Raw genomic sequence first — 19,947 nt, 5'->3', positions numbered from 1 at the left:
ACTGAGCCTGCGCCGCTGCATGCCATGCCAAACCTCTCACGGCAGCGGCATCAGCTTGAGATAGTTTTTTTTTTTTTTTTGATCTGCCTTTTAGAGATGGGCGATCAATCATCCCAACGTGATTATTGGCAGATAGTGATCAGTAGCTGATCAGTCGGAGCACCCCTAACATCGATCATTGGATTTTATGGAGAGTTTAGACTCAATAACAATAACAGAAAAGAAAAGAAAAAATCTTTCATCTTAATTGCAACTATTGCATCAGTGTGCTGGTGTTAAAGCTTGTGTTTTCGTCATAGTCAAATACTCAGTTTAACAATGTAGCAACAGCGAGCACAGTTTCAGGCTCTGTGCTTGACTTCAAGATTATTGGCCTAAGATGCATTAAAATTAAAATGGTTTAGGTTAGGATCTTTATCATCTTTATCAGGAACATGAGTATAATAATAATAATTTTAAAAAATGCTGTAAATGGACAGATTATAAAAATAATGTTCATTACTATTAACACGCCTATTTGTTTTGCCAAAACCATATGCTGTTATTTTATTTTGTTGAACAAAAATAGGACATCTTTTTTTTTAAGATTTTGTTGCTGTTGTTGTCTAAATGTAGTCTAAAAAGTTTAATCTGTAAATCACAGTATTGTAATGTACAACATGGAAAATGGATATTCATTTTCAGATTGGCTAAAGATTATACTTAGTCTTATTAAATGATTAGCGTATTTTAGACATACATTTTAGGCAATCATTCGATGACAGCAAATGTAATCTAAATGTAACATCTATATTGATTTTTAATCATTTGAAAACATATGTGGTCCCATAAATTCTGGATCCTATTTTTGTTTGAAATAACATGAGTAAATAATGGCAGAACTTTCATTTTTGGGTGATCTGTCCATTTCAATAGAGACAGCTAAAATTATAAGAATTATATATATATATATATATATATATATATATATATATATATATATATATATATATATATATATATATATATATATATATATATATATATATATATATATATATATATATATTCAATATATATATATATATATATTCAATATATATACACAAAAGAGAGTCACAAAGAAAAAGTGTCAAATACAAGACGACATGGCTCTTCAGTAGTAAAGAAGTCACTGTGAACCTCAGTGACTTTACTTGATCTGCACAATCTCCATCTGTCATTTGCTGTTAAAGAGAGAATGAAGCAGAGAAAAGAGACAGACAGAGAGAGCTGTGTGCATGCTACGAAAGATGCCTAGACAAGGGCAGTAAAATGATGTTTCTTTTGTCTTTGAGTAAGTGACATGTTTATGGGCAGGCGCCGGCCCATCATATCACATCCATCACTTAGAAAGGGCTGAGGGGATTGAGTTTCCCCCAATTTCATGCTCACTGTCTTCCCCCCTCATTCTCCTTTTCTCTCTGACATCACAGAGTCACTCTGTTATAGTCTGTGAAGCTACCTGTCCCAACACGATGTGCCTTTCATCCCAGAGTGGAAAAGGAAAAGAAAGAGAGATGAAAATGTTCCCCAATTGAATTGTGATGACAAGACAAGCATTTAAAGTCTGCAAGTTATTTCAATTCATACAATTTATCAACGTCCAACATTTGACCTCCCTATCACTTCACCATATAGTGCTTAAAAATAAAAATAAAATACATTGTCAACTTAATTAAAACAGGATTGTTTGCAGGTAACATTTTTAATAGCTTGAATCAGTATAATGAATTTAATTAATTTGTTTAAACAAAATTATTTGCTTATTTATTTATTTATTTAATTTATTAGGGTGATTTAGAAAGGATGATTTTGGAGACTTCTGCATTATAGAGTGAAGAGAAGAATCTGATTGAGTGTATGCAGGGGCGCTGCACAAGATTAGCAGAGAAGTAAGAGAGGAGTCACTGATACACATTAAGGTCAGTAGGATTTTTTGATTTTGGCAATACCATTTCAGCATGAACTTCGAACGAAGTTCGCAGAGAACATCAGAAAGTCAAGGGGTAAAAGGGTTGGTAAGAGCTGGTCTGGAACACAAGGTGTATACAGTGTCTAAACAAGATGTAAGGTGGAGCAGAAAGTGTCAGATGCTAAATCTGTTAGCATCGAGAGTTACTTCGAAAGAAGACATGTGGAGGGCTATGTGTTGTGTCAGGAACCATGTTGAAGTTAAGAGTCAGGAGGAAGTGATCTGAGGTGTCTAGTGGAGTAACCAGTACATGATCAGTGGAGCAATGTCATGTTAATAAGGTCCATTGGTTGCCTGGTTTGTGAGGAGCCATAGTTAACACTCTCTTGAGATCAAAAGAGGCAAGCAGAGTGTGGAAGTCTGCAGCCTGAGGTTTATATAGAGTAGGTGGATGATGAAGTCTACAAACATAGGGGAGTACCATCCTCAGGAAAGGTTGAGAGCAGCACAATTAATTCATCCAAGAAGTTACCTTGTGGACCTGGGGGTCAATAAACAGCTACAAAATGGATTTTAAAAGGTTCAGAAATTGTGACTGTATGTTATTTAAAGGAGCTGTTAAGGTAATGGAATAAATTTCCAGTCATTAGAGATAAGCAGACCAGTACAGTATCTCCACCTCTTCCAGTCATACAGGTAAACTATTAGGTAAACTCTATTTAACACAACAATTCTGCTATTGCTAAAGGTAACATTTTCTATACAAAATTGAACAAAAACAGACATATTTGTGTTCAAAATATAACTCAAAATTAACTTCTTATGTATTGAACACACATATATATTTGAAATGACTTGTGTGCAAGGTTAAAGGAGGGATCATTATATGGGACAAGACAGATTTTTACCAAACCTATCTATTGTGACATGTATAACAATGTAATAATATTTTCCATTTTGAAAATTTAATTTTTAATAGTTATAAATGTTTGTGTGCTGCTGTGCATCCCTTTGTGTGTAGTAAGGAAAGGCCTATAGGCGCATATTACTAACACACTCTTTAAATAACCATTACCATTGACTTTAGATCAGGTTTCAGCTGGTCAATGGCAGTCTATTTCGGCTGCCTCAAAATAGCAATGCGTCAACAAAGCATATGAACACACCTCATTTCAAACCAGCATGCAAATGTGTTCATAAATGGGAGCAAAAACTGCGTCAGGCTGAAACTAGCAAAAAACACTTGTGTTGCGCCTGGCATCGCATTGTGCCGAGTTTATGATAGAGCACATAATGTATGTAAGATTATTTTGATATAATGTGTTTTATTTATTATATATATATTTATGTAAGGTGCACAACTACATGCTGCATTTTTAGAATTTGCTGGATCATAAAATCTAAGGATGTTTTATTTTTTCTCTGTTTACATCTTTTGAGTGGCATGTCCGATGGCCACTAACTGATACCATCATTACCAAAAAGCGCAACCTCTCGCTGAAGTATGAAAATGTCATGGAGATTGGCTGTCTCACAGGGCAGACGGCGCAGGAATGGAGGGCACGGTCACAACAGCGACGGACAGTCAGAGTGCTATCTCTCTTCCTGCCACATCTGGGTCTCACATTAGCCTCTTCCGTCACATGGAAAGGTCAAGCATGAAATGCGACGAGTCTGATTATCCAGTGCACCATGGGCTCTGATCCAATCTGTACACAAGGGTCTCATACTCTCTTCATCCCTCTCTTCTTTTTCATCATACCCTGTTATTCTAGCCTATCATCTCTCCACACATCTCTTAAGGGTGGTAAATATTCCATGCTTTGTGCTGGTTGTCATTTGCTGCTTTGACTGCCATAGGGCTAAGTAGTATATCCTCTATACTTCCTTCCAATTATTTTTGTAACATCTAAACTAGTTTTATTTTAATATACAGTATAATAGCTAAGTCAACCTGAAAACATTAAATCAGGGGTTTTCAGTACATACAGTGGTGACCAAAATTGTCTAAACATTTGGCATATATATAAGAGTTTTCAGTCGATTTTTGTTGAATTGGCCATTACAATACCCCAAAAACAACCTATTGCCGGAAATACCTGAAGCGGAAGAAATCTGCTGGAACAGTGAAAATGATGGACTGGCCCCCTCATAGCCTGGACCTTAACCCAATCGAGCAAAATTGAGGTGGGCTAGAAAATAAACTGTTGTATATATCTACTGTATATTCAAGGTAAAGTCTTTGGCTTGAGTTGCAGAAGGCATGGGATAACATTAATGTTAATGTTTTCAGGAAATATATTGAAACTATGCCAGACAGATGTGCTGCTGTAATTGCTGCAAAAGCATGCCAAATATTAAAGTTAAAAGTGAATAAAAGCAGTGTGACTCACTTTATATGATATTTGTTGTGCTAAGAGCAACCTTTTGCATTGTTTATGAACATTATTAAATTAAATCATGTTTTGGAGGAAAAAAGGGTCAATATTTTCAAATCTGTGTTCTAAATTTATACTTTATATATAGTTTGCTTAAGATGAGAATTAAACGTGTTTAATATGTACAGCATATTTTAATCATTTGTTTTACACTGAAAAAAATTATTAATACTAAACTTTTGTTTTTGCCCCCATTTTTCATGAGCTGAACTAAGAATTTTTCTATGTGCACAAAAGGCCTATTTCTCTCAAATATTGTTTACAAATCTGTGTTAGTGAGCACTTCTCCTTTGCCGAGATAGTCCATCCACCTCACAGGTGTGGCATATCAAGATGCTGATTAGACAGCATGATTATTACACAGCTGTGCCTTAGGCTGGACGCAATAAAAGGCCACTCTAAAATGTGCAGTTTTATCACACAGCACAATGTCACAGATGTTTTGAGGAAGTGTGCAATTGGCATGCTGACTGCAGGAATGAGATGTTGGCTGTGAATTGAATGTTCATTTTTCTACCATAAGCCATCTAAAAAGGTGTTTCAGAGAATTTGGCAGTTCATCCAACTGGCCTCACAACTGACCATGTGTAACCACACCAGCCCAGGACCACATCCACATCCAGCATCTTCATGTCCAAGATCGTCTGAGACCAGCCACCAAGACAGCTCCTGCAACAATCGGTTTGCATAACCAAATAATTTCTGCACAAACTTTCAGAAACTGTCTCAGGGAAGGTCATCTGCATGTTTGTCGTCCTCATCAGGGTCTCGACCTGACTGCAGTTCTTCATCTTAACCAACTTTGTGGGCAAATGTCACCCTTTAAGTATGTTTGGGAATGGCCAATATCCAGCAACTTTGGACAGCCATTGAAGAGGAGTGGACCAACATTCCACAGGCCACAATCAACAACAAGATCAACTCCGTGCAAAGGAGATGTGTTGCACTGTGTGAGGCAAATGGTGGTCACACCAGATACTGACTGGTTTTCGGACCCCCCAATACAGTAAAACTGCACATTTTAGAGTGGCCTTTTATTGTGGCCGGCCTAAGGCACACCTGTGTAATAATCATGCTGTCTAATCAGCATCTTGATATGACACATCTGTGAGGTGGATGGATCATCTCGAAAAAGTAGAAGTGCTCACTAACAAAGATAGATAGATTTGTGAACAATATTTGAGAGAAATAGGCCTTTTTGTAAATAGAAAAAGTCTTGTATCTTTGCGTTCAGCTCATGAAAAATAGGGGCAAAAAACAAGTATTGCGTTTATAATTTTGTCAGTATAGTACAATGACTTTTTAATTTGAATAAAATTAAAGCAGTAGACATTTTTTTGTAGAAGGACTAATACATTTTTTTTTACATTTATTCCTTAATTTATTTACATTTACATTACATTTAGCCATTTAGCAGACACTTTTATCCAAAGCGACTTACAAATGAGGACAATTGAAGCAATCAAAAACAACAAAAGAGCAATGATATATAAGTGCTATAATAAGTCTCAGTTAGCTTAAATGCAGTACACGTACAAGGCCTTATAGCCTAAATAATGTAATAAATAAAAAGAAAACCGATAGAATAGAAAAAATAATAAAGCAAGATAGTGTTAGAGGTCTTTTATATATATTTATTATTATTATTATTATTTTAAGAATAGAATTAGAATAGTGAGTGCTTAAGTTAGAGGGTCAAATAAAGATGGAAGATGGGTGCAGAGCCAGTGGTGGTTTTGTAGGCAAAAATCAATGCCTTGAATTTTATGTGAAATACATTATAAATGTTACATATATACATTTTTAATTGTATTTAAAATAACATAAACATAGTCTCTTTATAATATTACAGTACACATATCTGCATAGAGTATAATTGGTTCTTTAAACATGAAAATAAACTGACTTTACATTTTAATAACGGGGTGCCTCCCATGGGAATCATATTTGAGGGTAATTTTAAGGTTTACCTCAGGCAGAAATACCTCCTTAGAGTAAATAAGTGTTTCTTTTAGTAGTTTTTTTTGTTGTTGTTGTTTTTTACAGTGAGTATTCATTAGGTTCCATTAGGCTCCAGTCGAGACATGATAACAGAAAGATTTATTTTATGAAAATAAAATCTCTGTAAAATCCTTTTTGACACCCCAGTATTATTGTGGATTGTCTGACTCAGGCCTCTAGATATTTGAAATGAGTGAAAACATATCTTAGTCCCTCTGTTCTCATCCGTTTAGCACAACTGAAATGGAGCGCGTGGGAAAGACACGCGGGATGTTAATGATGTAAAGCGAATTGAATCCTTTGTTTAATTCATTGGTTCAAGAACACGAGTAACCAATCTGTTACACTGGATTTTGCCCTTGTTAAAATTATTTGTCTCCATGTGGGCCCTCCTCCATTAGAAAGATCTAGTAAAACACAGCTGTTCTGATCATAAAGCATAATAACACCAGCACCCTTGTGGCCTGTGAGAAATCCCAAACAACAGACTTTCAGCGTTCAGATATCAGTATGCGTAGCACTTCCAGTTGTGGCAGGAGGCAGTGGGCCGGAAATAGTGCTGTAAATAAAAGTCTTGAAAAGAATTAAAGAGAACTTTAAATGACAGTACAGTGTGCTTAATAATTTATTGGTCCATTAAAAGCAGAAAGCGGTTTGAGTGTGTTCTCCATAGTGCTGGGGGTCGGAATATCTCTTTTATTTTTGAAAGTCACGAACACACGAACAATGGAAACTAATGATTTGAGCAATGCAGGACACAGTAGATTTTATACACGCAAAGCACTGAGTCGTTTGTTTTGGAAGTGATTGCAGCCTACGTGACTCCTCAGAAGGCAACATGCGGTGCAATGCAGCAATATTAATAATGCATTGGTCAGCAACCCACTCACCTCACGAATACAATGTCTTAAGGCCTTTGTGTCTGTGTGTGTACAGTATGTGTGTGTGGCAGTATGAGCATTAACCCTTAACTATTTAAGGTAGCCCTTAACTACCCAGCAGGCACCGGACGTCAATATAACGTCATGCTGACATTGGATCCCAACGTTGGTCAGACGTTGTAATTTGGTTGAAAATGAAAATCGGGTTGACGACAGAACCCAACGTCATATTGACGTCGATCTCCAACGTTGGTCAGACGTTGAATTTTGGATGAAAATGAAAATCTGGTTGACGTCAGAACCCAACGTCAGGCTGACGTCGATCTCCAACGTTGGTCAGACGTTGAATTTTTGATGAAAATGAAAATCTGGTTGACGTCAGAAACCAACGTCAGACTGACGTCGATTTCTAACGTTGGTCAGACGTTGAATTTTGGATGAAAATGAAAATCTGGTTGACGTCAGAACCCAACGTCAGACTGACGTCGATCTCTAACGTTGGTCAGACGTTGAATTTTGGATGAAAATGAAAATCTGGTTGACGTCAGAACCCAACGTCAGGATGACGTCGATCTCCAACGTTGGTCAGACGTTGAATTTTGGATGAAAATGAAAATCTGGTTGACGTCAGAACCCAACGTCAGGCTGACGTTGATTTCTAACGTTGGTTAGACGTTGCATTTTGGATGAAAATGAAAATCTGGTTGACGTCAGAACCCAACGTCAGGATGACGTCGATCTCCAACGTTGGTCAGACGTTGAATTTTGGATGAAAATGAAAATCTGGTTGACGTCAGAACCCAACGTCAGGCTGACGTCGATTTCTAACGTTGGTTAGACGTTGCATTTTGGATGAAAATGAAAATCTGGTTGACGTCAGAACCCAACGTCAGGCTGACGTCGATTTCTAACGTTGGTTAGACGTTGCATTCTGGATGAAAATGAAAATCTGGTTGACGTCAGAACCCAACGTCAGGCTGACGTCGATCTCCAACGTTGGTCAGACGTTGCATTTTGGATGAAAATGAAAATCTGGTTGACGTCAGAACCCAACGTCAGGCTGACGTCGATCTCCAACGTTGGTCAGACGTTGCATTTTGGATGAAAATGAAAATCTGGTTGACGTCAGAACCCAACGTCAGGCTGACGTCGATTTCTAACGTTGGTCAGACGTTGCATTTTGGATGAAAATGAAAATATGGTTGACGTCAGAACCCAACGTCAGACTGACGTCGATCTCCAACGTTGGTCAGACGTTGCATTTTGGATGAAAATGAAAATCTGGTTGACGTCAGAACCCAACGTCAGGCTGACGCCGATTTCTAACGTTGGTTAGACGTTGCATTTTGGATGAAAATGAAAATCTGGTTGACGTCAGAACCCAATGTCAGGCTGACGTCGATCTCTAACGTTGGTCAGACGTTGCATTTTGGATGAAAATGAAAATCTGGTTGACGTCCGAACCCAACGTCAGACTGACGTCAGTCTGCTACGTTGGTCAGATGTTGCATTTCGGATGAAAATCTGGTTGACGTCAGAACCCAACATCAGACTGACGTCAATCTCCAACGTTAGTCAGATATTGCATTTTGGATCAAAATGAAAATCTGGTTGACGTCTGAACCCAACGTCAGACTGACGTCAGTCTGCTACGTTGGTCAGACGTTGCATTTCGGATGAAAATCTGGTTGACGTCAGAACCCAACGTCAGACAGACGTCAATCTCCAACGTTAGTCAGATATTGCATTTTGGATCAAAATGAAAATCTGGTTGACGTCTGAACCCAACGTCAGACTGACGTCAGTCTGCTACGTTGGTCAGACGTTGCATTTTGGATGAAAATGAAAATCTTTTTGACATCAGAATCTAACGTCAGACTGTCTGAAAATGGAATACACAAATGTTTTGTTGTTTTATCAGAAAAATGACTAAGAGATGAACTGGATTATAACAAATATGATTTATTTATTCACATGTTGTATCATTTACATTTAACATCGAACAGAACATTTACAAAATAATTACATTTTAACATCAACATTATTGGAACTGAATAGTTTTGAAAACATACATTTTATTAACATCTTTCTTTTTTTCCTGCCACCTCCACCCACCCTGTCTGGTGCACAGTAACGTCGCAAGGGCTGTGCAAAGCGTGCAACTTCACTAGGCCTCACACCTCTAGAGGGCCTCGCTCCTGGCCTGCATTTTATGTCATTTATATCTCATTTTTATTACTATTTTTTCCACCCATCTTGTCCTTTGGTAGACTAAAATAGTCAAGACTACAAGTATAAGAATGAGTAAAGCTGTTTGTTGATAGGACGAAAAAAATGATAAAGTTTAACTTTTAAATGGTCTAGAGCCCTGCATTTCACCCTGACTTTTTTTACACTCCAGGCCGGGTTTCGGGCCAATTTCCACATCATAGTTCAGATGCGGGCTGTCCTTAGGCCTGTTTAAGGCTTCTCCTTATTTTTATATTTAAGACATCCATCAATTAGTGATGAAAAAATTGCCGCACTGAGGGAAACAACACGAGACCGTGCTAACATGACTGTCAATAGCGGCTTAACAGTGTTAAGTGTCCCGCAGCATCACAGTGTTCTGCTTTTAAATGCACGCAATAGGCTTAAGCTTGACATAAAGCATCTTCAAAAAATTATTACCATAAATGAGTCATGGGGTAAATAGGAATGAGATTGAATTATTTACTAATAAATAGTTTTCTGAGTTGGTGTAGCAAGGATGATGTTGCTAATCCTGACTCGCCAACTCTTAATTTTACAAGCCTTAAGAGAAAAGTTCATCTTTATGGATTATCTTTATAATGAATGAGTTTTTGTTTCTGATGTGTTGTATTTTGTTAAGTAGTCATTTAAAGTTTTCTATAGATATATTTGTCACGTCCGTGAGTCATGTATTCACTGAGCTTTGGTTCATTTTTGTTAAGTGCTCCTGTTCAAGACGAGACGGTAGAAAGCGCATCATGACTATTTTCTTTTTTTTTTTATAAAAGCACAACGATTTGTTGATAATGTGATTGCACACAAATAAAAGTAGACAATTTACAGTTACGAATGATGTATTACTCTTACCTTTATGAGCAAAAATTACTGCATATCCACTGAAAAAAATGCAAGTGATTGCACTGGCCAGCACGCTTTTGCTTGCACTCTCCGCACAAACTACTGGATATAGCGCACATTTATCTAGGTTTAATTCTTAAACATACTTGAACTGTTTTATATATCTATAGATTTTATTTTAGGCATGTCGTGATGATTTAAGAAGGCTAAACTGAACCATAGGTTCACTGTCTGGCACTGGCCGCTTGGCCATTAAAAAAAAAATCTAGGTCTAGGGATAGGGCTTAAATTTGAGGTCCGTGCAAGGCTCTAGGCTGGTCTGCCTCAGTGGTCGAGATGGCCAATCATATCAAAGAATGTGGGTCTTACTGTCACAACATAACTAGAGTTTGTGGAAAAATGTAAGCAGTAGCCTACGGTATTAGAGAACTGTTTTATGATTGAAATGTTCAGCGACCAAACATAATAGACTATCTAGAGATGCAAACTACTCAACCTTTTATGAAATTTCGCCCTTTTGAATTGAAAAAATGCGATAGGTTAATGATTCATGTAAAACATAAAATAAATGTGACAATAGACATTTGCGTTTTCGACTATTAAACATACGAATAAGAGTGAGAGTTCACATTTTAAAAGAAAATATTATTTTCAAATAGTGCAAATTGATTTTAGATGTAAAATTCAGCTGCAAAAACCTAGTACCATTTAATTTCACTTTAATAGCAATAAACAGTTTCTTTTCTTTCCCAATAAAGTGAAATACTGAACATAAACATAGGAAGATGAGAAAATAATTATTTTAGAAGAAAATGTTGGATCGCACTTTCCATCTGAACTCTTCATATATAACTGTCTACAAGCCTAGAACTAATTTAAGCATTCTTATTAACTTATTATAATTATGATTGTAGATCCTTATGAGCTAGTGCGTGGCCATGATTTGTGCGCAAGCATGTCAGTGAGCAAGGCATCACAATCGAACAGATGCATGTTAAAGTTGAGTTTGTTGCGGTTCTGGCTTTGCTACCGTTCGGACGTTCTAGCCTACTGTTCTGCGCTTCGCTTATTATTTCTGTACTTTTCTCAGTTTTTTCTACGATTTTTTACTTCAGCAGATCAGCACAGTGCTCAAACAAAATATTTTTGGCACAAACGCTAAAACTAAAAACTTTTTTTGACTGGAATAATACTACAAAAGAAGACTTTGCCTCCCACTGCCAGCAGCTTACATTCTGGAGATGGGAAAACAACTGCCTACATTCAAATGGAAGAGAGAGAAAATGCCTCCTGTTGGATCTACTTGTTGCATGAACTGCTGCAAACTTCTACAAAGAATTGTGATTCTTGAAACAAAGTTACTTGCTGGACTTCCAAAACAGGCGAAACACTCAGCAGACTGTCGTCATGGACCCTCTCAGCATACAGCCGGTGAGTCCCATGAATCTTCTGAATCTCAACAGTTTGTACCAAGTGTAGAGGAACAAGCCGAAACGGATCATCACACTAATCGATGGCACAAAAAACAAGACATCAGATTGTCATGAGTTTCTCGTATTGCTGCCGTAGCTTTCTCTACCCCAGATTCAACTATGACAAGGCTTGTAAATACCAGTATTCTACCTCCCACTATACATCTTGAAAACAGATTTGAAGAATTAATGAATGCGGGTGAGGAATCCCCAAATGTGATTAGCAGCTAACACCGTTACTAACAGACAGTGAAATTCAGCTCAGAGCGTAGCCGAGCCTAGGACTCTGATAGTGGGTGACTCTATTATCAGAAACATCCGTAGCAGGACTACAATAACATGCTGCCTTCCTCAAACAACGGTCTCTTATGTGAACAAGGAACTTCAGAAAATGAAGCACAAGACTACAAATCTAATTATCAATCCATGTGGGGAAGAATGATACTCTCAAAAAGCAGTCAAACATCCTTAAGAAGGACTTCAGTGAACTCTTTCAAACACTTTGAAGACTCCAAGTTCAGTCGTTCATCAGTGGACCACTCCCAACTGATAACACCATGCAGCCACAAAAAGCACTGCTGATGGACACCATCCCGGAAGAGACCTGCCCTCAGAGCTCCTCACAGACAGACTGTGATGTATCAAAACAGATACAAGACTCAGCACTCAAGGATGACTTTCTTGAAGACAGCCGGGGAAGCCAAGACAACATATCACAGCCACAAGAAACACCAGAGACACAACCCATCTCACCAGACACATTATTCCTCTCTCCAGCATCTCCACTTCTGTGCTTTTCACTGAAAATTGTAGAATTGGTGTATGCTTGGACTAAACTCTCTCACTCATTCGCTGCAAGCCCGCAAATGTCAACAAGAAAACAGCAGGGTCCCAAAACATCAAAGCCTGGGGGCCCTGCTCCTGTGAGAGCTCTCAGACCGCTGCAGCAACAGCAGGCCCCAAACCCTCAATCTGCTGAAGGTGAACCAAAAACAACTGATAGAAGCTCTCAGTGATATGTGTCGGGTCCCTGCTATAATAACCGCAACATTCACAAATGTTTAAAGAACAAGTGGGAACCCAGTGTGCCTGTAGCTTTCTCGATTTCACTTTTATCATGTGACAGAAAGTTTAAGGCCATCTTAAGCCGAAGGGCAAACTCATCTAATATGCATCAAACTAAAACTGATGTAATGACATAAAGCACTGCCATCAAGTTAGCATCTTTAAACATTTGCTCACTAAAAAATTTAATCATTTTGTAATCAATGACTTTATAACCACAAACAATTAGGATTTTATGTTTCTAAATGAAACATGGCTAGAGGACAGCTGCAGTTCAACAGTCCTCAATGAAGCAGTCCTTCCTAACTTCACTTCCATGAGTGTTTGCAGGACTGTTAGGAGAGGTGGAGGTGGAGCTGCTTTTTTAAAGATGTCTATCAATGCAAACAAGTGTAATTTGGTCATGACTTGTCTTTTGAATATTTAGGGATTGTGCTAAAAGGTGCTCAACACATTCTTTTTATTATTATTTACAGGCCTCCAAAATACTCTTCAGCATTTGTTGAGGTAACAGAAACGTTATCAATGATTTCCTCAGAGTTTGACTGTTTTGCTAATGCAGGGGATTTTAATTTTCACATAGACAATGCAGAAAACAAAACTACAAAAGAAATGATAACAGTTCTAAATACCTTTGACTTGATTCAGCATGTGCATGGACCCACACAAAGGTGGACACACTCTAGATGTAATCATCAGTAGGGCTCTAAACATTTCATTCATTGTTATTAAGGACTTAGTACTATCTGATCACTTCTGTATTTTCTTTGATATATTGATCTCTGCTACCACTTACTCTAGAACTGTCTCTGTCAGAAGGATATGCTTTCAAATGTAGCCGCACTTAATAACCAGAGCCGTAGTTCGCTGACAAGTGGTGCATTATTGCGTTCAAAATCGCAGAAGAATCTCATGCGGTTATGAACGCGATATTGCGTAGCTTGTCAGCGAACTACGGCTCTGTCTATTAAGTGCGGCTCCATTTGAAAGCAGGTTATTGACATCAGCAACTAAGTGCAGCAACTAAAATCATCAACTTGCTATATTGACACACTTCCCACATCTTTTTTCAAAAGTGTGCTTAACTGTTTAGAAGTAAATCTCTCTCTGGGACTTTTCCAAACTCCCTGAAAACTGCAGTTGTTAAGCCCCTAATGAAAAAGAGCAATCTTGATAACACCATTTTGAGCAATTATAGACCAATATCTAATCTTCCTTTTATAGGCAAAATTATAGAAAAGGTAGTTTTTAATCAGCTGAATAAACACTTAAACATCTGGTTTCAGACCGCATCACAGCACAGAGACAGCACTCATTAAGATAATAAATGATATTAACTTAAATTGTGACTCTGGCAATATATCAGTGCTGGTATTGCTAGATCTCAGTGCTGTGTTTGACACTGTCGATCATAACATACTACTAGAGAGACTGGAAAACTGGGTCGGGCTTTCTGGGATGGTACTCAAATGGTTCAGGTCATACTTAAAAAGGAGCGATCATTATGTGAGTCTAGGAGAGCATAAGTCTAAGTAGACATCCATGATATGTGGAGACCCACAAGGTTCAATTCTTGCACCGCTCTTGTTTAGCCTGTATATGCTTCCTCTAAGTAAAATAATGAGAAAGAACCTAATTGCCTATTACAGCTATGCTGATGATACCCAGATTTACCTAGCCTTATCTCCAAATGAATACAGCCCCACTGACTCCCTCTGCCAATGCATTGATGAAATTAATAGCTGGATGTGCCAGAACTTTCTTCAGTTAAACAAGGAAAAAACTGAAGTCATTGCATTTGGAAACAAAGATGAAGTTTTTAAGGTGAATGCATACTTTGACTCTAGGGGTCTAACGACTAAAAATCAAGACAGGAAACGTGGTGTGATTCTGGAGACAGACCTTAGTTTCAGTAGTCATGTCAAAGCAGTAACTAAATCAGCATACTATCATTTAAAAAAACATTGCAAGAATTAGATGTTTTGTTTCCAGCCAAGACTTGGAGAAACTTGTTCATGCTTTATCACCAGCAGGGTGGACTATTGTAATAGGCTCCACACCGGCCTTCCCAAAAAGACCATTAGACAGCTGCAGCTCATCCAGAACACTGCTGCCAGGATTCTGACTAGAACATCTGAGCATATCACACCAGTCCTCATTAACTTCCAGTTACATTTAAGATTGATTTTAAAGTACTTCTACTTGTCTAGAAGTCACTCAAAGACCTAGGACCAAAATACATTGCTTCCAGAATCAGCCTCCAGAAGAGATCAGATGTGCTAAAACACTAGTCACATTTAAATCTAGACTCAAAACTCATCTGTTTAGCTGTGCATTTATTGAATGAGCACTGTGCGATGTCCGACCTGATTGCACTGTATTTTATGTATTAACTGTAAGATCATTTTCTATTTCTAACTGTTTTAAATTCAAGTCAATTTTTAAATAATTTCCAAAGTTTTAAAATTGCTTCTTTACTTTTGTTCTTCATGATTATTTTACTTCATTTTATGTAAAGCACTTTGAATTACCATTTTGTTCGAAATTTGCTATATAAATAAACTTGCCTTGCCTTGCTACAGCAACCTCCCCCACCACACACACACATACACATGCAAAATTGTAGAGGGCCTCGCACATCAACTTTGCACAGGGCCTCTCACCCTCCTTGCGACGGCTCTGCTGGGGCATATTTTAAACAAAAGGCAGTGACTGCTGCAGTATTTGCCCCGTCTCTTTTGATGTTTTCTGGACACTCTCTGTAAGAAATATTTGAATAAGAAAATGTGTAAGTATAGGATATGATGCACTATAGTAATCACTGAATGTAATCATTAACTATTTATTTGCCTTCCACAGAATACATTTAGACCACTTACACTATTGATTTGGTTTCTTAGAAAAAAATAAAAATCTATCCTAGCTTTAAGAGCCATGAATGTAAATTACATGCTATAAGTAGGGATGCACGATATTGGATTTTGGCCGATATTCGATATGCCGATATTTTCTAAATAATTTTGGCCGATGCCGATACCGATATCGATATATATACAAATATATACTGATATATTTAAACTTTAATTTTACTGAAGAGAAATCCATGTATCTCTTCTGTACTGATTCTACCATCAATTTATTATTTTACAAATGTAGACAGACATTCACATCTGAAAAACAGGTCAATTATTTCACTTGGAGAATATCGGTTTGGCTCATCGGCAGAAATATTAATATCGGCCGATACCGATAATTGTCATTTTAAGCTTTTATCGGCCGATACCGATGTTGTGCCGATATTATCGTGCATCCCTAGCTATAAGTCATCAAAATATATTTCAGCTTGTGATGCAATTGACAAACACTAAGCAGACAATCTAGCAAAAGAAAACCATGACAACAAAGACACATTGCAGTATTTTTTTGCAGAGTGTCTTAAGGTAAATTAACATTTAATGTCTAATACATTAAATGCAAAAACAATTGTTAGAGAATGCAAAAACAATTGTTAGAGTTCTGAACAATAAAGATAGGCTGGCAACAGGAATGACCTGCCAATCAATAAGAAGTGTATATATGGAAGTTTGTGTGATTTCTGTGTGACAGATGAGTACCTACAATACGAGGTTACTGGTTTTCACTAAACCAACTAAAACAGAAACTAAACAACGCTGAATGTCACAATGATATGATGCTAATATTTGTATTATATGTTAATTTTGTTTTACCTGTGACAACAGTGTACAGATTGATCTTGGTGAAAGCAAGCTTCCCCTTCCCCCACTTCATACTGAAACAGGCCATGACCTCATTTTTCATCAACCTGTGGATACAAGAGTAATGCCCAAATAATTAATTATACATGACACATTATGAGGCAGGTGTTATAGTTTCTGTTACGTGTTCATCATATCTAGTATAATGCAGATATCATACAGGTCCTCCAGTTGGTACTAGATTAAAAGTCATAGGCTCACCCAAACTGGCAGGTTTTTATCTTATTGCAAAACAACTGATATTGTGCAATTTCAAAATGTAAAACCAACACTATTTCAACAACTTGGCCTGTAAATATTAATTTCATTCATTTTCTCCTTGCTAGCAACTGTAAAGTGCAAAATTATAGGATAACAGAAGAGCACACAAGAAAACCAGAAGAATCAGATTAACTACCTTCAATCTATTAATATTTTAATCTAATTAATGTAATATATTAAAGCAGATTGTTCTAGCAGCTCTTTTATAAATGAACAAAAAAACATACCTTACAACAATATGGCTTCTTCAGAACATGGCAAAGAGATAAATGCAAAACAAAGCAAAAACAAAACAAAAGTTATAACCTCATATAGTATAGCCCCTAAATTCACACTATATTAAATACTATACCTTAGTGATAAACTTGAACCCCAAATATAAAACTAGAGCTTGTAGAAGAAAAGGCTGTTTTTGCTTAAAATAAATAAAAAAGGAGCCTCTTTACATCGTGTGTAGAAATCTGACAGCTAAAGGAGATCCAAAATTAATTAAACTTATACAGCAGAATATTAAGTTACTATAAACACCTGTATAACTAATTCGCATGACACAATTGAAGAAAAAAAAGCATTGAATCGAACAAATTTCATGATGAAAAGCTTAACGTTAAATTATTCGAAACAACAATAATAATAATATAATAATTAAAAACATATGTCTCAAGTTTAAACTTTATTTGAACTGTTTTTCAGCGCTAACAGTTAGATGGCTTAAATGACTCAGGCGTTTTTATTTCAGGGATATAACAGTTAACGTTACCATTTTTTAATTAATTATCTCTACCCATCGTCTTGCAGCTAAAACACTTCGATGTATTTGATACGTATTACAAGTAATATCATTATATAGGGGGGCATAAACACTTTTACGTTATACATGATCTAATATCCAGATATACTCACCACAGTTTGAGCTGTAAGTGCACCGCAGGCCGCCTGATAAACTGATGCCTGCCGATCCAAAAAAGACCGCCAAGTAGTCGCAAAATGGCGCAATAGCGCGATGTCACCGTGTTGCATTATGTTTGGGCGTGGGATTATGGGGGGTGGTGTGGCAAAAAAAATAAAAAAATACAAATAATAATCATAATAATAATACAAATCCAAATAAAATAAACAATAATATACTTTAAATTAACTTGTATTATTCTGTAGTGCTTATTCACAAAATCCATACACAGAAAAAGTTTAAGCATATTCATCATTGATGGATGAGATCAACATTTAAATATGAAATTTGTAATTTTAAATTTTTAACTAGAATGTACTTTAAATATGAAAAATGCAAGTAAGAAGCAGCAATCAATCTGATCAATTATTTTATATATTAAAAAAAAACATATATAAGAACAGACTAAATTATAGCAAAGGAATTAGACATTTATATTACATAATTATAAGACTGTACAATAAACAGTAATGCTTGCATTGTCTGCATGCACTCACTTTACTTTCCAACACAAAGATCAACAAGTTTATGTTTTGATAAACAATGTTTCCAGCCCAGAATTAAGTAAGCAATACTGTTTTGATCCTCCTAAATATGTCTTAACATGTTTGAGAGTGTTTGAATTGCATTATATTGCAAACAAGATTGTGTCACGGGCCAGCAAAGAAAGAACAGGGTCTGGGTCCAAATGCAGGGAAGATTAACTTTAACCCTCTGGAGTCTAAGAACAAAAAAGCCAACACGGCAAAAACAAAACCAAGATGCAAAAAAACACGAGAACCAGTAACACTTACAAGACGTTGAGGTGACAAGGTGGGGCGGGGTCAGAAAAGAGACAGGACAAAAGCACATGGCACCAAACAAACACAACACTCACAGAAGACTGTGACAGAAAGACAGAAAACTGTGACAGATTGGATATCAATTTATATAAACTGTTATGGTTCATGAATGGTCATGGGTCAAATTAAAGTCATAACACTTTATTTTCATAGTCCCTTTTGAATATTCTATTGACAATATAAGTATTGCACTTACATGTCAACTAACTCTCATTATAGTACTAATAGACTGTCTGCTTAATTTCTAATTCTGATGCTCTCCCAGAATATGTTTGACTGACTACAAGTAACTTTGCAAGTACATCAACTTATTCTAACACTCTAATGAAAGCAGGTACAGTCGTGGCCCAAAATACTGGCACCCTTTGTAAAAGTGACCAAAGAAGGTTGTGAAAATTCATTGTTAATCCTTTTGATATTTTATTTAAAAAAATATTCACAAAAATGTATCCTTTCATTGGATAATAAGAAATGAATTTTTTTTCTCAAATGCTCATTGGACACAATTATTGGCCCCTCTAGAAATTTTTATGAGTAAAATATCTCTGAAGTATATTCCCATTCAAATTCACAATTTTGAGCACTCAAGCTTGATTATAAACATGAAATTATCCAGCTATGGCTATGGCTACCTGTTTCACAGAAATATAAAGAGGAGGGAAAACAAAGCCCAAATTCCCTTAATCATTCATCACAATGAGAAAAACCAAAGAATGTATTTCTGATGTGATGATAATTGAGCTTAACAAATTGGTGAAGTGGCTTTAAGAAAAGAGCTAGAGCAGTGAAAATTCCCATTTCCACCATCAGGGCAATAATTAAGAATCTCCAATCAACATAAAATGTTACAAAACTGCTTGGAAGAGGACTTGTCTATATCGTCCTAATGTGTGGTGAGAAGGAGAGTTTGAGTAGCTAAAGACTCGCCAAAGGTCACAGCTGGAGAACTGCAGCAAATAGCAGAGTCTCTGGTTCAGAAAACCTTTTAAAAAAAGTCAAACAGAACCTACATCAACACATGTTGTTTGGGAGGGTTACAAGAAAAATTATCCTAGCTCATTCAAAAACAAATTAAAGCATAATTCAGTTATCAGCCAAGACTGGAACTTTAAATGTGAATGGCTTCTATGATCAGATGAAACCAAAAAAATGATATTTTTTTAGCAGCAAACACTCAAGATGGGTTAGGTGAACACAGAGAGAAAAAAGTAACCCATGTGCACAATGAAATATACTGCT

General features: G+C 36.7%; 1 long non-coding RNA gene across 1 annotated transcript; it reads right to left on the bottom strand.

Annotated features, from left to right (window-relative positions):
• Nucleotides 1-15,573: 15,573 nt before the first annotated feature.
• LOC113072376 (uncharacterized) lies at nt 15,574-17,969 on the bottom strand. Its single transcript, XR_003280288.1, has 4 exons — nt 17,821-17,969; nt 17,145-17,162; nt 16,609-16,703; nt 15,574-15,639 (listed from the first exon to the last, which is right to left on the bottom strand). It is a non-coding gene; the product is annotated as an uncharacterized LOC113072376 (long non-coding RNA).
• Between the last annotated feature and the right edge of the window lie 1,978 nt (nt 17,970-19,947).

This window comes from Carassius auratus, unplaced genomic scaffold (assembly GCF_003368295.1).
Source record: "Carassius auratus strain Wakin unplaced genomic scaffold, ASM336829v1 scaf_tig00009053, whole genome shotgun sequence".
NCBI classification, from domain to species: Eukaryota; Metazoa; Chordata; class Actinopteri; order Cypriniformes; family Cyprinidae; genus Carassius; species Carassius auratus.
Note: the sequence above shows the minus strand (reverse complement) of the source record. Positions and strands in the feature narration are given on the sequence as shown.